The following is a 24,920-nucleotide window of genomic DNA, read 5'->3' on the forward strand; positions in this document are numbered from 1 at the left end:
ATTATAATTGCAATAGCCTTACACTTTGCTTGACACCCACCCCATACAAATATGGGTACTCCACCTAGGTCAGAAACGCCCTACATCATTTCTAGGTAAATGTTTTGACTACCAATTCTGTGTTAATGTATAGATGCCTGACCATTGCAACATCTCTGAAATGTAGTCATGAATCTCTAGCTGATCCTAGCTCAGACTGGTCTCCCTTACACCCTCCCCCCTCCCCACCTCTTTCCACTTCTATTACCCCAGTTTGAATCCCAGGTGACGTTTTACAGGTTATTTCAATATGGTAGAATCCTGTCTCTAATGGCATCACTCCCCTCTCAGGATGGTTCTGGGCCACCACATGTACTGATAAGCATCTTGACTACCACACCATTATCAATATACACATGCAAGGAAGTCATGAGAAACATTGAAAAGTAGCCACAACAACACACCTGACCCCATCTGAGATTAAAGGGACAGTCTAGTCAAAATTAAACTTTCATTATTCAGAACTTGTAAAAAAATTTTTATCCCTTGCTTTTTTTCTATTCTCCCTTTTCTCAATTGAGAAAAAAAAAGAAAAAGAAAAAGGGGGAAAAGAACCCTTAAAAAAAAGAAGAAACCCCAGTTACAACTGCAATCCATTCTTAAATATTATATGGTAATAACCTTATACAGATCAATTAAACCCCTGGGAGATTCAAGTCTTTCATAAGATTTTCTGCCTCTTGGATTGTATCAAATGTACGAGCATCAGCTCCATCTATAATTTTCAGCTTAGAAGGATAAATGATCGCAGCGCGATAGCCATGCTGTATCAGTTTAGTACAAATTGGGGCTAGAGCCCGTCTTTTGGTTGATGTCTCAACTGAGTAGTCCTGAAAAAGGAGAATTTTAGACTCCCCTATAGTGATAGGCTGATTCTTACGGAAATAATGTAATAAGGTGACCTTATCTTGGAAGTTCAGTAACTTTGCAATTACAGGTCTAGGCCTATGATTCCCTTTGTTATCTGACCAAGGCCTTCCTATCCTATGTGCTCTCTGGACAGTTATGTGAGGATGATCATATGGAATTTTGAGAAGTTGGGCTAGTGACACTGAGATGAAGTTACTTAAGTCTTCATACGACTTACCCTCTGGGACCCCTATTATCCGTATGTTGTTCCTTCGGGAGCGATATTCAAGGTCCTCTAGTTTATCCTGTATTTTAGTGATGGTAAGATTAGTGGCTTCTAAATTAGAACTATGCATTGTAGTAAGATCTTCAAGATCTGATACCCTTTGCTCAACTTCATTTATTCTATTGGCAAATTGTCTAATTTCCTGGGATAACACTGTAATATCTTGTCTGATCTCTAATTTGAGTGAATCAAATTTGGGTGACAGAGCCTCCAAAATTTTAGCAACCAGAACTTGGATGTCGGGGGTTTCAATTGAGGAGGTTGCAGTGATGGGGGCCGGGTGTATCTCAGCCGAGATGTCTGAGTTGTTCTTCATTCTCCTATCTCTATGCCTTGCCGCCATAGCTGGTGAGGGAGTCCTATTTTGGTTGTGAAGGAATTTATCCATGTGACTATGTCAGTGAACACAATTGTGCAGTAGTCGGTCTAGGGGGAGAATCCTCCCGGTGTGAATTAAAAAGAAGAAAAAGAAAAAAAAAGTGCAAGGAGGGGGAGTGAAGGAGTGGAAGTGCCGGGGGACAAATAAGATTACTTATGAGATCGGTGCCGGGGGGGAAAAAAAGAAGAGAAAATCAAGAAGGAACAAAAAAGTTGAGAAATGTAAAAAGGGCTGACTTAACGAGCTGTGGACAGCAGAGACAGAGAAGGAGGATCAGACAATTCAGTAGCAGACTTTACTGTATCGAGGGAGTAACCCTAGGCAGGATATCTATTCTTAATTACTGACAATGTACACTTAATCTATGAGTCAGAGTGACTCCCCTTCCCCTAAGAACAAGAAGGATTGCAGTCTATAGGACTCTGTCCTTAGACAGGTAAAGATAAAAGTTGAAGGGAAACACCCAACTCTATATACCCTTCCAGATCGTTTCCACTAACAAGCGCACACAATCTTTTTTCCCCTTCTCTTTCTAGCTTCTTTCCTATACCTTTGTGTCGTCGACTCTCCCTGAGCATATACAAGAATTCACAACATAAACATAGATGCAACTGCAATTGGCCAAAAAAGAAAATACAAGATATTACAGGGATCTTTTCATAAACAGCAGAACAAAAATAGCTTAATAGGATTATTCTTAAGAGATGAAACACTCAACCTGGGGGAAAAAAAAGAAGTTAAGGGAATTATTGAACTCAGGTAAACCTTTATCCCAACCTAAGAGAAAAAGAAAGAAAAAAAGAATACAGTCTTCACGGTAGTCCGTATTCACAGGTAGTAAAGAAGGTAGGGGGCCAAAAAAATAGGTATATACTCTTCTTTCCTTTTTCCTTTTTTCCCTTATTATATAGCTCAGATGAGTTGGAAGGAGGTGGTATCTCCTAGGTATGGAAGTCCAGAGTGCTAAGACCATCCCTTAACAAAATGATACTATGCATATAGAAGAAAACCAAAGTTGAGACAGTACCTTTAATTTAGGGTGTCAGACAGCTCCTGCTTTACCTCCATTCAGGGTCTTAGTTCAGAGGAGGGGAACGCTTATGCTACCTCCTCCTCCTGTACCCAGGAGGTGTGGTTTAAGGGAATTGAGAACCAGTGATTGCAAACCAGGGGACCCCCCTCTTGGAGCTCCACTCTCCCAGTATCAGTAAGATGGGAGACATTGCTAAGAAAACCCACTGTATACCATCTGACAGTGAGTACACAGATTTATGATGAGGCTGTGTTTTCCCAGAAGGCAGGTTGGCTTTTCCCCTAGCATTGACTTTAAGCCAAAAGAACAAGGACACCCTCGGCACCCACAGTACAGAAGATTCACAGGGAGGGACCTGCAGATACGCCCCAGACAGCAAGGTGATCCAACCCTCGATCAGCCGGGTCCTCCAGAGGGGCCGACCGCCAACGGGTAAATGTATATCTCAAGATCCCCCTTCCTTTATTATAGATGACGGCTCCCGCAGTTGCCAGAGAAGCGCTTGCTATTCGGCTGCAGACCCCAGTGTCGGATGACGTTGATTAGGATTTGGCTTGCTACGGGCTGCAGCTACTGGGCTAGGAGGCACTGTTTGAGCAAAGTCCCTGGTAGTGGTGTAGTACTTCCCTCCTCTCACGCAGCACCGGTGGGAGAGGAGGGAAGGAGGAGAGCCAAACACTGCTCCTGGTTACCTGGCATTTACTCTAAGCCAGAGGAGCAGGGACACCCTTGGCGCCCACAGCACAGAGGATTCGCGGGGAAGGACCTCCAGATGCGTCCCAGACAGCAAGACGATCCGCCCCTCGACCAACCAGCTCCTCCGGAGGGGCAGACCACGAACAGGTGGGAGTGTGTCTAGGGATCCCCCTTCCTTTGTTTGAGATGACGGCTCCCGCAGTAACCAGAGAGGCGCTTGCTATTCGGCTGCAAACCCCGGTGTCAGGTAAAGCTGATTAGGATTTGGCTTGCTCCGGGATGCAGCTACTGGACTGTGCAGCTCTGTTCGAACGAAGTCCCAGGGAGTGGTGTAGTTCTACCCTCCACTCGCACAGCACTGGTGGGAGATGGGGGGAAGGCAGAAACTGTAACCCAGGGGAGTACTGATCCAAAAAGGAATATGGATGCAGTTGCAGTAGCGAGATATAGTGGGTTGGTGTTCCACTACTGTGGCTCTGGCAGCGATGTTGAGTAAATCTTGGGCAGTTGCCTCAGGTTTGGAGGCAAGGCGTGGGATCCTCCGCCAAGAGCTGCAGGTAGGAGTATCTCTGAGCCTAGCGCTGCACAACCTGCACTTAGACTCCTCCTCCGGAAACAGAATCCAGAACTTGTAATTTTAATTAACTTTCCAATTTACTTTTATCATCAAATTTGCTTTGTTTTCTTGGTATTTTTAGTTGAAACTAAACCTAGGTAGGCTCATATGCTAATTTCTAAGCCCTTGAGGGCTGCCTCTTATCACATGTTTTTTAAATTGCTTTTTACAACAAGAGACTGTGGGCCATATAGATAACACTGTGTTCAGGCACAGGGAGTTATTTAAGAGTTAGCACAAGACAATACTAAATGCAAGTCAATAGATAAAAAATACATGCCATGTCATGTGATCAGGGGGCTGTCAGAAGGTTCTTAGATACAAGGTAATCACAGAGGTAAAAAGTATATTAATATAACTGTGTTGGTTGTGCAAAACTGCGGAATGGGTAATAAAGGGATTATGTATCTTTTAAAACAATAAAAATTCTATTGTAGACTGTCCCTTTAACCCACCAGACACTTTTTCCTTGTTCTGTAGACAAGATAGCAGTCTGGATGAACCTTGTACAACCTACAGACCACCCCCCAGCCTGAGATCTATAATGATAATAATCCCTGCACCGTTGGCTTAGCATACAAAGCTGAAGAGGTTGCAATCATGAGACCCAAAACTTCCATACACTGAGCCACTGTAGGGAAAGAGAGAGACTGAAGGTTCAGACAAGCTGACACCAATTTCACTCTTCTCTGATCTGTAAGAGAAAGGCTCATGGACACTGAATCTATCTGGAAAGAAATCCTTGTCTGAGGAAAAAAAGAGCTCTTTGGTATCCTCCACCCACGATTTGGAAGAAACAACAACAGTTGTTTGGTATGAGATTCTGCTAAAGGAAAAGACTGAGCTTAAATCAAGATATCGTCCAGGTTAGGAAACACTACAATACCCTGAGTTCTCAGATTAAGAGAGATTAAAAGCGCTTAGAACTTAGAACACAGCCTCTGTTGCTCTCATATAAGGGTGTCCTAGCCCACCCTAAGATAAACAGATGGCAACAGAATATTAAAGCGCCTAAGAGGCTGTACAAAATAAAACGTCTTTAATATATAATAAATAAAATGAGATCTCTATATAATAATAACACTCTTGACTAGATAAAATATAATGGAGTACAATAAACAGTTAATATAAAACAACTAATAAAAATAAGGTCGAATTCTGTCTGCCCTATGCAGCCAGTCGGACCAATTTTAAAATCCCCCAATAGGGGCAAACAAGTCTTATAATGGTAGTGCAAATAAGTGACTGTGTGTATTGCAATGTGTCAAATATAAATTAAAATTGATGTCAATTCCGATGATCTTAACCAGGTGTGGTGCAGTGAGGATGGTAATCCAGTTAGTCCAGTCTTAAATAATGAATCCCAATGTGTTGTGTTAAAAAATGTGTCACGCAAGGGATGCTAAAATAATAGTGAAAAATATCTCAAAATTGAAAATTAAAATTAAAAATTAATAGGACACGAAAAATAAACATGAAAACATTAAAAAGTGGCCAAAAAATCAGTGGAAAGTAGTGAAAAATCTAAAAGCTCTACAAATGTAGACAAAATGTGAAAAATTTGAATAGTAATAGCAGATGTCCAGGTGTTGATGTATGCAATCCTTCCAGTTAAAATATATTGATTCCGGCATGAGATCTGTAAAAACATATAACAAATAGTGCAATACCGCTGGAGAACAATGTTTAAAGATTGAAATTCGGTTTACCAATGTGTCAACGCGTTTCAGTCCAAATGGGACCTTTCTCAAGACTAGATCACTAGAACAGGAGACAGTCTTTTTAGAACTTTGTAAGGACCGATAAACCTATCCCCTAATTTGTGGCAGGGTTGAGGTAGATGAATGTGTCGAGTAGAGACCCAAACACGTTCACCTACCGAGAAGGCACGTACAGATGCTCTATGATGATCAGCAAACTTCTTGTATCTAGAGACAGCTGAACGTAACTGAGAGTGAATACTTTGCCAATGGGTGGTAAATTTAAGTAATGTGTCGGTCTGCAGCAGGAACCCCAGTGGACTGAGCAGATAGAGGGAAGACACGAGGTTGATACCCTGTTGTGGCTTGAAATGTAGAACAACGTAGAGAAGAGTGCCAATGAGTATTTCTCACCAGCTCAGCTAGGGGTAACAACTCAGACCAGTTGGTATGGAGAGAATTGACAAAGGCTCTAAGGTAGGCCTCTTGGTTTACTCTCTTGGTTTACTCTCTCGGTTAATCCATTGGTCTGAGGGTGGTAGCCAGAAGACAAGGAAACAGTGGTTCCAATCAATTTACAAAAGGCTCTTCAAAAGGTAGTGTAGTGCTCGTGGGATACTCCTCTATCAGACTGAACTCGGCCAGTAGTCTTGTTATCCCGGCATCGAGCCGCAATGATAGGGAATATCCCAGAGCAGAGTAGGGTTGCAAGATGAGATAAATGGCACTCACCACAGGCAGGAAAGTCCTTGGCAGCAACAGGCAGGAAACCAGAGACAAACCACTAGGGTGGTCAGACAGGCAAGGTTTGGCAACAGAAAGGCACTCCAGGGGTAAACCACTAGGATGGTCAGGCAGGCAGGGTTTGGCAACAGTAAGGCAGTCCAGGGGTAAACCACTAGAATGGTCAGGCAGGCAGGGTTTGACAACAGTGAGGCAATCCAGCAGTTAAGGGTTAAAGAGGCAGAGTGGTCAGACAAGCAAAGTTCAGCAGCAGTATCAACCCAGTAGTTAAGGGTTAAAAAGGCAGAGTGGTCAGACAAGCAGGAGTCAGCAACAAAATAACAATCAGCATACAAATTAAAAACACCCAGGAGAACAGTAAGTAACACCTATACTTGGGCAGTGATAGGTAGGACTGAAGTTACTTACATAGGCGCAGGATTCGTGCCACAGGAGATCAAGACTGGCTTCTGCAGGAGGAAGCGGGTGGTGATGACGTCACCGCCGCACGTAGAGAGGAGCCAACTCCCCCTTGGCAATGAGCAGACAGCAGGCGCCGCGTCCTTAGCAACAGCTAGAGCGGCGATATGTGACATATCCCCCCACTCAAGGGTTCCCTCCGGGAACCTGAGTCGGCCTAAAAGGATGAGCAGCATGGAATCTAGAGACCAAGGATGGAGCATGCACATCACGGGCAGGAACCCAGGAACGATCCACCACAGAAAAACCCTTCGATGTACCAGATACTGCAGTTGTCTGTGCCTGTATCTGGAGTCCAGGATCTTAGCAACCTCATATTCAGGGTCACCATGGACCAGGAGCGGAGGAGGAGGAGCTCGGAGCTGGGTATATTTGTTCCTGATGTAAGGCTTGTGTAGTGAGATATGGAAGTCTGGGTTATGCGCAGAGTTTTGGGCAAGGCCACTTTGTAGGCAACAGGAGACAGTCTTTTCAGGACTTTGTAAGGACCAATAAACCTAGGCCCCAATATGTGACAGGGTTGACGTAGACGAATGTGTTGAGTAGAGACCCAAACATGTTTACCCTCTGAGAGGGCATGCACAAAAGCTCTATGACGATCAGCAAAATTCTTATATCTAGAGACAGCTGAACGTAGCTGACCCCAAATACGTTGCCAATGAGTGGTGAGTTCAGTAACGTGTCAGTCTGCAGCAGGAACCCCAGTGGACTGAGCAGAAAGAGGTAAGACACAAGGTTGATACCCTGCTGCGGCTTGAAATGGAGAACATCGAAGAGTGCCATTGAGTGTTTCTTGCCAGCTCCGCTAGGGGTAACAACTTGGACCAGTTGGTATGGAGTGCGTTGACAAAGGCTCTAAGATAAGCCTCAAGATCCTGGTTTACTCTCACAGTTAGACCATTGGTCTGAGGATGGTAGCCAGAAGACAAGGCCACTGTGGTTCCAATCAATTTACAAAAGGCTTTCCAAAAGGTAGAAATGAATTGTGGACCTCTGTCGGAAATAATATTCACAGGAATGCCATGCAGTCATACCACATGCAGAAGGAAAAGGGATGATAATTCTTGGGCAGAAGGCAGTTTTGTTAGGGGTACAAAATGAGTCAGTCTGGAAAAGCGATCCACCACATCCCAGATAACCATATGGTGGTCAGAAGGAGAAAGGTCCACAATAAAATCCATTTTTATGTGCGTCCATGGTCATTTGGGAATGGACAATGGTTGGAGTAAGCCGGGAGGCAAGGATCGGGGAGTTTTGTTGTCAGCCTTCATAGTAGTAGTAATTATCCCTAGGGCCAGCATCTCCTCTACTTCCCTCTCTATATTGCCTTTCACCTCTGTGGATACCCGATAGGCACACTTATGCAGAGATATTTGATCACCAGTCTCTACTGGGTGATCGGTAATATTCATCCTGCCTGGCTTGTCCATGAACAGAGCCTTATACTGTTCTAAATATAGCTTGCACATAAACTGTTCTAAAATAGCTTGCACACTAAGCTGGGTCCCTATCTCTACCTAGACCACTGTGCCCCCTGCCTAGTTTCCCTTAGGAGGTCAGGTAGAGCATTGCTCATTGGGTCCCCCATTGGTGTGCTACAGATTGCCATCACTGATGCTACACTCTGTGAAAGATACTCCTTAAGCATATTTATGTGATAGGTCCCTGTCCTTCCTGTCTCGCTATCTAACTGTACAACATAGTTGCACTTATTCATCGCTCTTATTCATAGTTGCACTTATTCATATTTATCATATGAGGAATTTCTCCATTGCCTTTTTCCTGATATTATTTGGAGTATGGCAGTAGCTCCTGGAAGTTTGTTCCTCCCTGGAACTTTAGTGTGCTGGACACTACTTTTCTAATAGCCTTCATAGTAGGCCACCATACGTGTTGGGAAAGACGCTTAAAAGTCCTTGTCAAACCAGGATGTCCTGAGAGTTTACTGTCATGAGCCCAGAACAGTATGGGAGTGCGTAGTTTCAGAGGTACAAAAAAGATATCAGAAGCCACGGGGGCTTCAGGAAGTTTATTGGACTGCGCACATTGCAGTCTTTGAGCAACCACACAGGAGGGAGGTATAATATGTTCAATAGGGGCTTCAGAAGAATCATTTGAGTAAGAAAACTGACGGGAAATGGTATCCTCCTTCTTGTTTTTGGTCCCTGGAAGATAAGAGACCACAAAGTTAAAGTGGGAAACGAACAAGGCCCACCTGGCCTGTGGAGGATTGAGTCGATGAGCAGTCTCTAGGTAAGTCAGATTCTTGTGGTCGGTGAGAATCTGAATGGGATTAGTGGTGCCTTCCAATCAATGACGCCATTCAGTCAAGACCATCTTAATGGCTAATAGTTTACGATTACCCACATCATAATTCCTCTCTGCAGGAGTAAAACGTTTAGAGAAAAAGGCTACAGGGTGCGTCTTGAAGGTTAAAGGATCACTTTGGGTTAGAACTGCTCCAGCCCCTATCTCAGATGCATTAACCTCTAAAGTGAACTGTAGGTCAGGATCAGGATGGCAGAGCACAGGAGCAGAACAAAAAGCCTGTTTAAGACGAGTAAAGGCATATATGGCTTCAGTGGGTCAATGTCTATAGTCTTTGTTCCATTTTGTCAGTTTTGTGAGTGGAGCAACTGTTTGGGAAACGTTCTTTATAAACTTGCGGTAATAATTGTAGAACCCCAAGAATCTCTGCAATTCCTTTAATGAAGTAGGTTGGGGTCACTCTAGAACTGCGGTGAGTTTAGCAAGATCCATGGCAAAACCTTCTTTCGAGATGACATAGCCAAGGAACTGGATCTGAACTTGGTCAAACTCACATTTTTCTAGTTTGGCTACTAAAGAATTGTCCCTGAGACGTGAAGTACCTGTCTCACGTGCTTATGATGCTCTTCCTGAGTGAAAGAGAAGATAAGGATGTCATCAAAGTAGAAAATGACAGTGCGATTGAGGAGGTCACGGAAGACAAATACCTGGAAGACTGCAGGGGCATTACACAGCCCAAAGGGCATTACGAGGTATTCATAATGCCCTGATCTTGTGTTGAAGGTGGTCTTCCATTCGTGTCCTGGGAAGATACAGATCAGATTGTATGCCCCACGTAAGTCTAACTTGGTGAAGAAGCGAGCATTCTGGAGTGAGTCATAGAGCTCGGTGATCAAAGGAATGGGATAGCGGTTCTTGATAGTTATATTGTTCAAGGCCCTGTAGTCGATGCAGGGCCTGAGCCCACCATCCTTCTTACTGACAAAAAAGAAGCCCGCACCAGAGAGGAGGAGGGGCGAATGAAGCCTTTAGCTAGATTCTCTTGGATATACTCCTCCATAGATTTGGTTTCAGCTTTGGAGAGTGGATAAGTCCTCCCTTTAGGAAGGGGGGCTCTGGGAAAGAGGTCAATTTTGCAGTCATAAGGACGGTGGAAGGTGGCACTTTGGCTACCTTTTTCTCAAACACATCTGCAAAGTCCGTATATACTGAGGGAAGGTTTGGAGGAGTCTGTATACTGGCTATAAGGATATGGAGTAGATGAGTTACTTTAGCAAGGCAGGAATGGAAACAGGAGGTACCCCAGGAGGCCAGCTGTCCTTCAGCCCAGTCGAACTGTGGATTGTGTATACGAAGCCAAGGAAGACCAAGGATGACAGGCTGTGCTGGGGAATGAATGACCTCGAACTGCAGCTGTTCGGTATGAAGGACTCCTACAGTCAGGGTCAGGGGTGCTGACTCAAAATGGATCAACCCTGAACCAAGGGGGATGCCATCCAGAGTAGTTATTTTGAGACAATGTCTTTTCTGCAAAAGAGGCAAGCCAGCTTGAATCATAAAACGGTGATCCAGAAAGTTTCCAGCTGCCCCCGAATCAATGAAGGCTTGAGTGTGGACAGTATTCTGAAGGAGGGTAAGGGTTACAGGTACCAGAATCCGAGTGGAGTGAGGGGATTTCATAGTGATCATGCTTAGAGGTACCCCAGTGTTATCCCCTAAGCATTGGCTTTTCCCGGCTGAATGTCACAGTCCTTAAATTGGTGGGTGTTAGACCCACAATAAAAGCATAGTCTCAATCTTCTTCTTCTCTGTCTCTCAGATTCTGAAGGTTTGAAGGAGGAGAGATTCATGGGTTCCTCCACTGGGGTAACTGAAACCATTGAAGGGGTAGAGGATACTGCCGAACTCAGACAAATAGGAGGACGGGAGGGAAGCACCCGCTCTTTCTGGAAGCGAGAGTCCAGACTGATACAAAGCATTATGAAGTCATCCAAAGAAGAAGGAACATCACGATAAGTGAGTTCATCTTTGATGCATTCATGCAGACCCCTCCTAAAGGCTGCCTTGAGAGCACTGCCATCCCAAGTGGTTTCAAGTACCAAGGTGCGAAACTCAATGGCAAATTGTGCCACACTTCTATTGGCCTGACGGAGGTCCAGGAGAGAAAATTCTGCAGCAGAGGTATGGCCAGAAGTCCCAAAGACAGAAAATAATGCAGAAATTAAAGCATCAGCATCACACAGGAGTGGAGTGTTCTGTTCCAAAAGGGGAGAGACCCAGGCTAGGGACTTGTCTTTCAGTAAGGAAATGATAAAGGTGACCCTTAACTGGTGAGACTGAAAGGTGTGAGGATCATTGCGGAAGTGCAGACTGCATTGGTTAAGATAACCCCTACAATCAGTAGTACCTTCATACTTGTCAGGCAATGGTATCCGGGGTATACTGCAAGAACCAGTGGAAGAAGCCGCAGTACTAGGAGCAGAGACTGGTGGTACAACAACAGGGGCAGTATTCCTCGCTGTAACTAGTAAAGAGAGTTGAGCGGTTATAGCCTCTAGCTTGGAATCCAAATTCTGCAACTGTGTGGTATGGGTTCCCAACATCTGTCCCTGAAGATAAACTGCTTGTGCCACCTCATCTGGCTCCATGGCCCAAGTATAATGTAATGCTCGTAGAATACTCCTCTATCAGACCGAACTCGGCCAGTAGTCTTGTTATCCCGGCATCGAGCCGGAATGATAGGGAATATCCCAGAGCAGAGTAGGGTTGCAAGATAAATGGCACTTACCACAGGCAGGACAGTCCTTGGCAGCAACAGGCAGGAAACCAGAGACAAACCACTAGGGTGGTCAGGCAGGCAAGGTTTGGCAACAGTGAGGCAATCCAGCAGTTTAAGGGTTAAAGAGGCAGAGTGGTCAGACAAGCAAAGTTCAGCAGCAGTATCAATCCAGCAGTTATAGGTTAAAGAGGCAGAGTGGTCAGACAAGCAGGGGTCAGCAACAAAATAACAATCAGCATTCGAATCATTAACACCCAGGAGAACAGTAAGTAACACCTATAATTGGGCAGTGATAGGTAGGACTGAAGTTGCTTCAGGATTTGCGCCACAGGAGATCAAGACTGGCTTCTGCCAGGAGGAAGCATGCGGCGATGAAGTCACCGCCACATGCAGAGAGGAGCCGAATCCCCCCTAGGCAAGGAGCAGACAGCAGGCGTCATGTTCTTAGCAACAGCTAGAGCGGCGCAGCGTGACAGGTAGAAATTAATTGTGGACCTCTGTCGGAAACAATATTCACGGGAATGCCATGAAGACGTACCACATGCAAGAGAAAAAGAGACAATAAGTCTTGGGCAGAAGGCAATTTCTTAAGGGGTACAAAATGAGCCAGTCTGGAAAACTGATCCACCACAACCCAATTAACTGTATGATGGTCAGAAGGTTGAAGGTCCACAATGAAGTCCATTGTTATATGTGTCCATAGTTGTTTGGGAATGAACAATGGTTGGAGCAAGCCAGCTGGCAAGGATTGGGGAATTTTGTTGGCAGCACAAGTCGTGCAGGCTCTCACATAATCCTGAGCATCAGACTTAATAGTAGGCCACCATACATGTTGGGAAAGACGCTTGAAAGTCCTTGTCAAACCAGGATGTCCTGCGAGTTTACTATCATGAGCCCAGGATAGCACAGGAGTGCGTAGGTTCAGAGGTACAAAGAGGATATCAGAAGCCATGGGAGCTTCAGGAGGTTTTCTAAACTGGGCACGTTGTAGTCTTTGAAGAAGGGTGGTATTCAGTTGAGCAACCACACAGGAGGGGGTTATGATGTGTTCAATAGGAGCTTCAGAGGAATCACTTGAGTGCGGAAACTGACGGGAAAGGGCGTCCGCCTTCTTGTTTTTGGTCCCGGGAAGATAAGAGACCACAAAGTTAAAGCGGGAAAAAAACAAGGCCCACCTGGCCGGTTGAGGATTGAGTCGATGAGCAGTATCTAGGTAAGTTAGATTCTTGTGATCGGTGAGAATCTGAATGGGATTGGCGGTGCCCTCTAACCAATGACGCCATTCAGTCAAGGCCATCTTAATGGCTAAGAGTTCATGAGTATCCACATCATAATTCCTCTCTGTAGAAGTAAAGTGTTTAGAGAAAAAGGCTACAGGGTGTGACTTGGAGGTTAAAGGATCCCTTTGGGTTAGAACTCCTCCACCCCCTATCTCAGAGGCATCAAACTCTAAAGCGACCTGTAGGTCAGGATCAGGATGGTGAAACACAGGAGCAGAACAGAAAGCCTTTTTCAAATGAGAAAAGGCATTTATGGCTTCAGGAGTCCAGGAGTGGAAACAGGAGATGCCCCAGGAGGCCAGTTGTCCTTCAGCCCAATCGAACTGCGGATTATGTATACAAAGCCAAGGAAGACCAAGGATGACAGGTTGTGCTGGGGAATAAATGACCTCGAACTGCAGCTGTTCTGTATGAAGGACTCCCACAGTCAGGGTCAGGGGTGCCTACTCAAAATGGATCAACCCTGAACTAAGGGAGGTGCCATTCAGAGTAGTTATTTTGGGACAATGCCTTTTCTGCAGAAGAGGTAAGCCAGCTTGAATCATAAAATGGTGATCCAAAATGTTTCCAGCTGCTCCCAAGTCAATGAAGGCTTGAGTGTAAACAGAATTCTGAAAAAAGGAAAGGGTAACAGGTACCAAAATCCGAGAGGAGTGAGGGGATTTAGTAGTGATCATGCTTAGAGGTACCCCAGTGTTATCCCCTGAGCATTGGCTTTTTAGTTGGTGGGAGTTAGAACCACAATAAAAGCATAGTCTCAATCTCCTTCTTCTCTGTCTTTCAGACTCTGAGGGTTTGAAGGAGGAAAGATCCATGGGTTCCTCTACCGGCATGGCTGGAGAAGCTGAAGGGGTAGAGGACACTGCGGAAACCGGACGAATAGAAGGACGGGAGGGAAGGACTCTCCGAGTTCTGTCTCTCTTGGCTTGTCTCCTGGAAGTGAGAGTCTAGACTGATACAAAGTGTTATAAAGTCATCCAAAGAAGAGGGAATATCACGATAAGTGAGTTCATCTTTGATGCGTTCTTGCAGACCTCTCCTAAAGGCTGCCTTGAGGGCACTGCCATCCCAAGTGGCCTCTAGTGCCAAGGTGCGAAACTCAATGGCGTATTGTGCCACAGTTCTATTGCCCTGGTGGAGGTCTAGGAGAGAAAATTCTGCAGCAGAAGTACGGCCAGAAGTCCCAAACACAGAAGTTCAGAAATGAACCCATCAGCATCGTTCAGGAGTGGAGCGTTCGGTTCCAAAAGGGGATAGACCCAGGCTAGGGCCTTGTCTTTCATTAAGGAAATGATAAAGGTGACCCTTGACTGGTGAGACTGAAAGGTGCGAGGATCGTTGCGGAAGTGCAGCCTGCATTGGTTAAGAAAACCCCTACAATCAGTAGTACCGTCATACTTGTCAGGCAGTGGTATCCGGGGTATACTTCCAGAATCAGGGGAAGAAGCCACAGTAGTAGAAGCAAAGACTGGCGGTACACCAACAGGTGCGGTAATCCTCGCTGCAACTAGTGAAGAGAATTGGGCAGTTATAGCCTCTAATTTGGAATCCACACTCTGCAACTGTGTGGTATGGGTTCCCAACATCTGTCCTTGAAGATAAACCGCTCTTGCTACCTCATTTGCCTCTATGGCCCAAGTATAATGTAATGCTCATGGGATATTCCACTTTCAGACCGAACTTGGCCAGTAGTCTTCTTATCCCGGCATCTAGCCGGAATGATAGGGAATATCAAAGAGCAGAGAAAGTTTGCAAGATGAGGTAAGCGGCACTCACCACAGGCAGGATGGTCTTCGGCAGTAACAGGCAGGGAAGGCAGTTCAGAGTTAACCACTAGAAAGGTCAAAAAGGCAGGGTTTGGCAACGGTAAAGCAGTCCAGAGCTAAACCACTAGGATGGTCAGGCTGGCAGGGTTTTGGCAACGGTACAGCAGTCCAGAGGTGAACCACTAGGATGGTCAGGTAGGCAGGGTTTGGCAACAGAGAGGCAATCCAGAGCAATAGGGGTTAATCAAGCAGAGTAGTCAGACAGGCAGGGTTCAGCAATAGTAAATAAATCCAGCAGATTAGGGGTAAACAGGCAGAGTGGTCAGACAAGCAGAGTTCAGCAGCAACGTATCAATCCAGCAGTTTAGGGGTAAACAGGAAGAGTGGTCAGACAAGCAGAGTTCAGCAGCAATGTATCAATCCAGCAGACAGTAATAATAACACCCAGGAGAATGCTAAGCAACACCTGTACTTGGGCAAGGGTAACAGTAAAATGAGAGACTTACATTCACGCCACAGCTCCAGGACCAGCATCAGGAAGGAGGAGACGTGCGCTCAGAGGAACCGCCACATCCCTGGCAACAGCCAGAGCATCCCTGACAACAGCCAGAGCGATGTAGCGCGGCGGCGTGACATAAATAGAGTGCTCCCAAAAACTGGCATTTAAAAACTCTAAAAAAAGTGGCAAAAGACAAGTACCCCAATGCATGAAATTCAACACGTAAACGAGCACAAACCTTAATGTGCAAAAAGGAACGTGCCAACATGCTTAAACAAGATCGCAAAAAACTAAGGGCAAATAGCAAAAAAGAGCATGCAAATTCGATGAGCGTATATCTACGTCAAAAGTCCAGCACGGGAAAACTAAGGTACATTAAAAAATTTGAGGCACCAAAAACGAAAAAAGTAGTACCTCTCTGTCCTAGGGCCATATATATATACATATATCGATTAACTTTAAACATGAAGTGCCCATAAATAAAGCCTTATAAGTGCCAACCCAGTACTGAAACATATCGGCAGAGGTAATGGAGATAGGAGTATATCGTTGATCTGTAAAGGGAGGCAGAAGATGAATCCCTGTGACCGAATTTACAGAGGGCCTGTGAAGGATTTCCCATGAGGCGAAACCATAGTATCAAAGACCATACTCCAGGTACGTCCCTCTGACAAGCACTGTACTCTGTGGGGGAACCAGGCCTCACATAGACAGAAGCCCCCTCTATACGAAGCACACTGCACATCTTTATTCATCAACCACCTCCAATGGATGCAAAGTAAAGACTGAGGTATGTGTGAGAGTTTATATAGAGCTCTTGGCTTTTGGGAATCTTTGCCTCTTCCTAGAGGTAGAAAAGTAATTCCCATGACTTAGGGATTGTGGACTCTTACCACCTGTATGAAATAGATATTTATTTAATAATAAAAATAACATATTATTCTATGTGAAGAGCATTGGAATGTGAAATATTAATAATTAATGTTGGGGTTAGTGCTCTTGAATAAACGCACTCGGGTTAGCTCATGAGTATAGGTGTTCTTTTTTTCCTGTTTACATGCTCCATTGAAGTCTAAGGGAGAATACGTTAACACAGTCAAGATGTACAAAGTTTAACTTTTTGCACATGTCAGGTTTTCACTTGCACGCTAAACTTTTTTACTTTCAACTTGTAATATGAGAGCAACCCGACGAGTGCAAAAAGCCTCCATCTAGTGAAATTAACATGCAAGTGGGAGCACAAAAAAGAGCTCCACTAATAATTTAGCCCAATATTGCATCTGCCCTGTAGCAAACATGTTCAATATTAATAACACGTTTGTTACAGCATGGTCACAATATTATAAGAATAACACATTCAGAACAGTGAGAACTTATATCGGCTATTTAAATGTAATATTAAAAAACCTGTCAATGCCAAAAAAAAACACATTTTATACAGTGCAAAAAATAACGCACTTTGGTAAAACTGGAAAGTTGCTGTACTGTCTTCTATGAAATACAAATATCATGAACAAGAAATCTTCATCCTAAAAAAAGAAAGACACGGCAAAAGAATTTTATAACGGCAAATTTTAGCTTGAAAGTTGTTTTTCCCGCTATGCTTTGGTAGAATAAATACATACAGAAAGAGAAGTGCTCTCTCAGGTACGACCAATTACAATGTCAGTCCAGCTCTGAAATACCAGGCAATCCCTCTCTTAACAAGGAACATGGCAACCCTGGACGATCATGGCTATCAGTTGAGGGGTTTTTTGTGTGTATGAAAAACACTCTAAGATTACCCAAAGGGGTTGATTTAACAAGCAGCGGAAGCTGTATCAAAGCCCCATCGTTTCTGATCCTCCAGAAACGGAAGTTAAGAAGCAGTGGTCGTAAGACCTTTGCTCTTTAACTACTCCGCCACCTTTTAGATGGCGGACTAAAATCGTCTTGATCCAATACGATCGGGATGATTGCCGGCCCCTGCTAGTGGCTGATTGCTGTCGGCATTTATCGAGGTCGAGCGGACATGATTCGCTACAGTGAATCATATCCGCTCGACCTATGGTAAATCTACCCCAAAGAGTAAAAAGGGTAAACCAGACACAGACTTCTTCCTCACATGCCGTTAATGGATACAACTGTACCTCACTGATGAGGCCCAGCAAGACTGATTTGTATATGTCTGGGATTTGGTGTTAGATCTTGTTAAATGAGAATTTTATTACAAGTCCAAAGACTCATATTTTGCTTAACTTTCAGTTTACTGCTCTGACAGCTTTTAAAAGTATACAGTGTTAACATTAGTAAACATAAAACAAATGAAAGAACATAGAAATCAAAAGAACCAATAAGGACAAAGCCATGTTTGTAGAAGATAATATCAGCCAATCAGCATGCTCATAATGTCCATAAACTGTCAGTCCAGAGTGCACCAATACCTCCTCCTTTTGCTGCTCTGAAAAGATAACTACCTTGTGCATTGTCTCTAAATAAAACTGTCATTTTCAGCTATTTTTGTGTTTGAGATGTTTTTCCCCTGCTCTCATGTAGTGATGTGAGTTTCAATCGGCCCCATTTTGGTCCACTCGTTTTTCCTGCCCCTTTCCTCTCAGTCTGAAGTATTCAGCTGCTAAGTGGAATTCCTCCCTCCAGACAGAGTCAATTCTTCTGGTTTGCCTGTATTGTAACATTATATCCAGATTTATCAGGACTTAATACATACCCTTTTGTCATTCTTAACCTTCGGTTTAGCAACTTTGTAAATTTATCTTCCTCATTCAAGGAAATAATTTTTTCAAGTAATTTTTGAAGTAATTTTAACTTCTACCTCTGTGTGTCACTGTTCTATGCTTTACAGATTAGACATTGTTTCTTGCTGGGCTTTTCTTGGGCTGCTTTTATATGCTGTTAAGAATTTTATTTGATAACATTTTAATATAAATTTTGTTTTTTTAAATTTTGTTCCCCTTTAATTGTGGTCTGAAGATGTCTCATGAGGAGAATATCCCTGTTAATTCTGACCCTTCCCTTCAGAACAGTATGGCTAGGCATACCAGAAGTCCCACTTTTACTGGGATTGTCCCGGTTTGGAGGCACTGTCCCAGTGTGCCACCCAGTTGTTCATTCTGTCCCAGTAGGGTTGCCACCTCCAAGTTTCAAATCATTTGTCCGGGTTTCAGACCACCTGAAACCCAGACACATTATTCAAAATGACTAGACTGTGGCTCTCCAGCATAGTTGGATGCTGGTACTTTGTTACATACAGCCCTGCTTAGCTTAACGTTCGTGTCCTTCAAAGTTTACATTTAGTAATACAGGCTGAGTGAGCAGCATAGGTTTTTTTTTTAATTTTGTAGTACTTGGTTTATTTTTCTAAGAATTTAACACCCCCCCAACCCCTGGTGACATTGCCGGTAATACACCTTTAAGGGAATCATATGGGTATGACCAAGAAGTACAGACAGGAAGGATTTTTGGCCTGGATCTTGCTTTACTTCATGCAGGATAGCATTTTGGCTGTAATCTTCCTGCATTATGGTATAGAGTAGCCTCTTAAACAGCTTTAGCAGGTACGTGTTTCTTTTTTACTTTCATTCAATGTTGTATTTATCCTTTATCAGTATTTGGCTCTGTTCCTTAATTAGAAACATAAAACACATATTACACTGCAGATATTAAATTGTGAAATTGATCATTATGAAAGTGATAATTATGCTTGATGTTTGGCATTATTTAGAATCTGAGATTTAGATTAATGATTTATTTGCCATGACAACGTAATGGTGCCTTTTTCACTAGGGGGTGGTGTTATGGTCTATTTAAACTGTGTGATTCACTTGTTTGACTGAGGAAGGGTAGAGTATCCACGAAACATTACACACATAAAAGCTACTACTTTAAAAGGACTGGTAATTGCCACACCCCCTTGACCACGCTCCTGACCACACCCCCACTGGCACCGCACCAGGTGGTCCCAGTTTCACCTCTAAAAATTATGGTAAGCCTAAGTATGGCCTCTATGCAGTTCTTTATGAGGAAAATGGATAAGAAAATGAATAGCTTTATTGCTAATTTTCAGTCAGAATCTCCTCAAGTACATAAAAAACATACTTCTAAAACTAAGCATCTTTCCCCATCTCATACTGATAAAGATGCAGATAGTCTGCTTCAAACAGACAACAACCCTCATAGCTTATTGCCATTAAGCACCTTTGTCAGCTGTATAGAATCAGTCCAGGATTAGACCCAACTGCTAGAGTGATATTATAAACACATGCTAGCACACTGAGAGGAAACCAGGACGTGACCCACTCAGGAAAGAAAAAAAAACAGTTATTATGCGGAAAAAGAAAAACTGTGTACTCACAGATGATGCAGGGTCACGGAACAGTCTCTAGATGAGATGAGGGAGTACAAGGTACAGAAACTTAAAGCAGGTTGAGGGTGTTCCGTTAGAGGGGTCAGGCAAAGCAGAGGTCAGTATCACTTTAAAGCAGGCAGAGGATGATCCGTTAGAGTGGTCAGGCAAAGCAGAGGTCAGTATCACTTTATAGCAGGCAGAGGATGATCCATTAGAGTGGTCAGGCAAAGCAAAGGTCAGTATCACTTTATAGCAGGCAGAGGATGATCCATTAGAGTGGTCAGGCAAAGCAGAGGTCAGTATCACTTTAAAGCAGGCAGGGGATGAGGCAGCAGAGTGGTCAGGCAAAGCAATGGTAAATGTCCCTTTAAGCAGGTTTAAGGATGAGGAAACAGAGTGGTCAGGCAAAGCAATGGTCAAATATCCTATTTTAGCAGGCAGGGAGGAGAGCAAACACTCACAGACCCAAGAAGCAGGAAGCAGGCAACGCTATCCGACAAACCGGCACCAGAGAGAAGTCTGGTCTAAAAAGACAAGCATCAAAATGTTTACAAACTCTCTCTGAGAATGTTTCCTCCACTTCTGCTGAGGAGGAATTTTCAGATGATTATACATATCAGAATTTCAATCTTCTGATGATGATTCAGAATATTCTAATTTTAATAATTTTATTAAATTCAAAAGGTGCAAAAAAATCTTTGCCTGTTAATGATTCTGAAATTGTTTTTCTAGACCCCCTTGGTAAACCCAGATTCAAGCCTGAGGTGGTTAAAGGGACAGTCTAGTCCAAAAAAATTTTTTAGAATTCAGATAGAGAATATAATTTTAAACAATGTTCCAATTTACTTTTATCACCAATTTTGCTTTGTTCTCTTGGTATTCTTAGTTGAAAGCTAAATGTTACAAACTGCTATTTGTAACTGGCCCTTTAAATGGAAAATTGCCCTGCTTCCCTGGATTGTGGAGAAGCCTATTTGCCAGCCTCCTTCCTCATGACTATGGCCCCTGGAAGATTGTGCCCCTGAAAACGTATTAACTTTTATTGGGTGTGTATGGCCCTTTAAGAACCGTCTGGGGACATATTGTGACTTTGGTGAACAATGCCCCTTTAAGACTATGTCCCCAGACCTGTAAAATAACTTGTCCCTGGCTTTCTCCCACTTGGTTCAGTAAATAGGGCTTACTGAACCAAGTACCACACAGACAGAGTGTTCCACAGAAAGGGAGCACTGTTACAAAAGCATTAGTTTTCATTGTGTACCATTAAGTGCTATGTGACAGACCCTTCGGTCAGAACTGAAAGAGTTAACTTTGTTCAGCTTCAAGAAGCTATTTTCTAAATACAAGTTTGCTGGGATCAGCTCTAATTAAGTTTAGTGATAAACATTCCCATTGTCTAATCACCTCCAGAGTCAGACTGCTAGTTGATAAGATGGACTGCATTGTTTTCTTGTGTGTAACTTGTTATCTGCTGAAGTAATGTAATTCTATTGTGGCCTGTCAAAGGGCCTTGTCTCTCTATCTAAATGTACCAAATGTGTGATTGGGGATTTTATGCCTCCCCCTGAGAGTGTCCTTTTTCCATGTAACCTCAATAAAAAGCAGGCTGGGTGTTCCAGCACCTCAGACCTCTTCTGACCCTCTAACTTGCAGCCTTGACTCATGTTTGTAGGGGACAGCTATAATCACTACAGGGATTGCTATGCTCTTCATACTCCCTTAGCTACTGAGCTCTTGTAAGAGCTCTTGTTCCTGATCCTGCTTCGCTCTACAGAAGGAAGAGGTTCACCTACTGGAGCCTGGTCGTAGGTCCAGGGCGCAGAGCAGACGGCGAGATATCAGCCCAGCAGCGGTGGTTCGTAGAGTCTGCATTACTTATGGTGGCTACGCAGTAGTTATGGTGTCTACGGTGCTGATGATCCTTTGGTGAGCGCTAGGAGCATCCTTTTTCTACGGTCCAACTTCCAGCCAGCCTGGAGGCAACGTAACATTTGGCGGCAGCGGTGGGATGGCGTCCTAGCGCAAGGAGCAGCACCCCAACAGCACTGGTATCGTATGAGAGTTATTGAGGGCAACGCTAGCCACTGCGCAGCATCCCTACCTACAGCAGCATGGAGCTGACAAGACACTGGTCAGAACCCTGTGAAGAGCAGCTCAACCTGATCCGTCGCTATGAGGGCGCTGATTTCATTCCAGAGGTAAAGAGGCGGCTAGTCCGATATGGTCCAGACCCTGCGCAGGAGGTAGTCAGTCGAATCATCCGGGAATTGGATACTGAGAACGAAGCGGCACGAGCCTTTGAGCGCCAACTGTGGAGTTTGGGGGTATGGACACCTGGTCTCCAGCGAGAAAGTGAGTTACAGGGAGCGGAGAGCAACGACCTCCCTCCCCAGCGGCAGCCTGAGTTACAGGGAGAGGAGAGCAGCGACCTCCCTCCCCAGCGGCAGTATACCGTGCAGAGGGAAGAGACAACCAGTCTCCTTCCCCAACCCCAACAAGAGATACCTGAGGCAGCAGGCCTCATAGACTGGTCCTGGGAGGACCCCCAGCAGGCAGGTGGAGATGGGACCGCAGTCTCTCTACCGGCCCTACAGGGATGCTGGGCAGGCAGCCCAGATCCCCAGCGACAGACCCAGCTACAGGGAGGGGAGAGCATCGACCTCCCTCCCCAGCCGGAGTGTGCCTTCCAGGGAGAGGAGACAACCGGTCTCTCTCCCCAGCCGCAGCATGTTCCACAGGGAGCGGAGAGCATCGACCTCCCTTCCCAACGGCCGCCGGAGTATCAGGAGGAGGAGGTAAGCCAATCTCCCCCTCCCCAGCTAACTCCTAACTTGGGCCCAGGGTTAACAGTGGAGATGTTAACCCCCACTGACCCCCACGTTCCTCTTGCCACCGGGCAGGACTATGCCCCAATTCCCCCAGCAGAAGAGCTGGCATCAGGACAGAGCGCTGCTGGCCTCTGCCCTACAGACCCCCTTGTTACAGGACTGGCCTGCAAACCCCTCACCCCAGCAGAAGCGCTGGCACCAGGGCAGAGTGCCGCTGGCCTCTGCCCCCCAAGTACCACCAGCTATTTGCCCAGCTGCGCCAGGAAGGCCGAGGATGCTACACTTTCATCCTACAACCTGGAACCTACAGGCCAGTACTACTTATTGTGGGGGGGCTACTTTGCTGCTAATGTTTATTTGTGGGTGGGTTGCGAGACTAACTTAGGCACTGACCGACAGAAGGTCAGGTGCCTGGTTAGTCTCCCTCCAAAAGGGGAGATATGTTACAAACTGCTATTTGTAACTGGCCCTTTAAATGGAAAATTGCCCTGCTTCCCTGGATATTTGCCAGCCTCCTTCCTCATGACTATGGCCCCTGGAAGATTGTGCCCCTGAAAATGCATTAACTTTTATTGGGTGTGTATGGCCCTTTAAGAACCGTCTGGGGACATATTGTGACTTTGGTGAACAATACCCCTTTAAGACTATGTCCCCAGACCTGTAAAATAACTTGTCCCTGGCTTTCTCCCACTTGGTTCAGTAAATAGGGCTTACTGAACCAAGTACCACACAGGCAGAGTGTTCCACAGAAAGGGAGCACTGTTACAAAAGCATTAGTTTTCATTGTGTACCATTAAGTGCTATGTGACAGACCCTTCGGTCAGAACTGAAAGAGTTAACTTTGTTCAGCTTCAAGAAGCTATTTTCTAAATACAAGTTTGCTGGCATCAGCTCTAATTAAGTTTAGTGATAAACATTCCCTCCAGAGTCAGACTGCTAGTTGATAAGATGGACTGCATTGTTTTCTTGTGTGTAACTTGTTATCTGCTGAAGTAATGTAATTCTATTGTGGCCTGTCAAAGTGCCTTGTCTCTCTATTTAAATGTACCAAATGTGTGATTGGGGATTTTATGCCTCCCCCTGAGAGTGTCCTTTTTGCATGTAACCTCAATAAAAAGCAGGCTGGGTGTTCCAGCACCTCAGACCTCTTCTGACCCTCTAACTTGCAGCCTTGACTCATGTTTGTAGGGGACAGCTATAATCACTACAGGGATTGCTATGCTCTTCATACTCCCTTAGCTACTGAGCTCTTGTAAGAGCTCTTGTTCCTGATCCTGCTTCGCTCTACAGAAGGAAGAGGTTCACCTACTGGAGCCTGGTCGTAGGTCCAGGGCGCAGAGCAGACGGCGAGATATCAACCCAGCAGCGGTGGTTCGTAGAGTCTGCATTACTTATGGTGGCTACGCAGTAGTTATGGTGTCTACGGTGCTGATGATCCTTTGGTGAGCGCTAGGAGCATCCTTTTTCTACAGTCCAACTTCCAGCCAGCCTGGAGGCAACCGTAACACTAAACCTAGGAGGTTCATATGCTAATTTCTAAGTTCTTGAAGGCCGCCTCTTCTCTCAGGGCATTTTGACAGTTTTTCACCACTAGAGGGTGTTAGTTCATGTTTTTCATATAGATAACACTGTGCTCACGCATGTGTAGTTCCAGTGAGCCAGCTCTGATTGGCTAAAATGGATGTCTGTCAAAAGAACTGAAATAAGGGGGCAGTTTGCAGAGGCTTAGATACAAGTTAATCACAGAGGTAAAAAGTGTATTTATATAACGGTGTTGGTTATGCAAAACTAGGAAATTAGTAATAAAGAGATTATCTATCTTTTTAAACAATAATAATTCTGGTGTAGACTGTCCCTTTAAGCACCCCAGATCCTCGGAGTGGTTTCCCTCTTCAGGTGTTGCAGAATATATAGACTTTTATTTAAGACATCCCTTATTGCAAGAGGTCCGCAGTAAACTTCATGCTGAATGTCCTCGTCCCTCCCTCCCAGGTAATTCCTCTGTCACTCCTGACATTAATCCACAAATTTTAAAATGCCTGTGTACTCCTGAGTCTAGTATTAAAACAGGATCCAATAAATTACTTAAGTCTTGTCAAGATAAGCTTTTAGATATTTCTGGCCCCTTATCAAAGATATTTGAATTGGGTGAGGATTCTGTTACAAATAATTCCTCTATGGATCCTCAAATCATTATAGAATATATTCAAAGAGCCTTTGTCTTATTAGGCAACGCCAATACAGCTATAGCTTGCGAATGCAGAAGGTCCATTCTTCGCAGGCTTGACCCTAAATTGTCAGATTTTGCCAACAATGAGATATCTACAGACCCTAATGGCCTTCTCTTTGGGGAA

Source organism: Bombina bombina, chromosome 3, assembly GCF_027579735.1.
Source record: "Bombina bombina isolate aBomBom1 chromosome 3, aBomBom1.pri, whole genome shotgun sequence".
Classification (NCBI taxonomy): domain Eukaryota; kingdom Metazoa; phylum Chordata; class Amphibia; order Anura; family Bombinatoridae; genus Bombina; species Bombina bombina.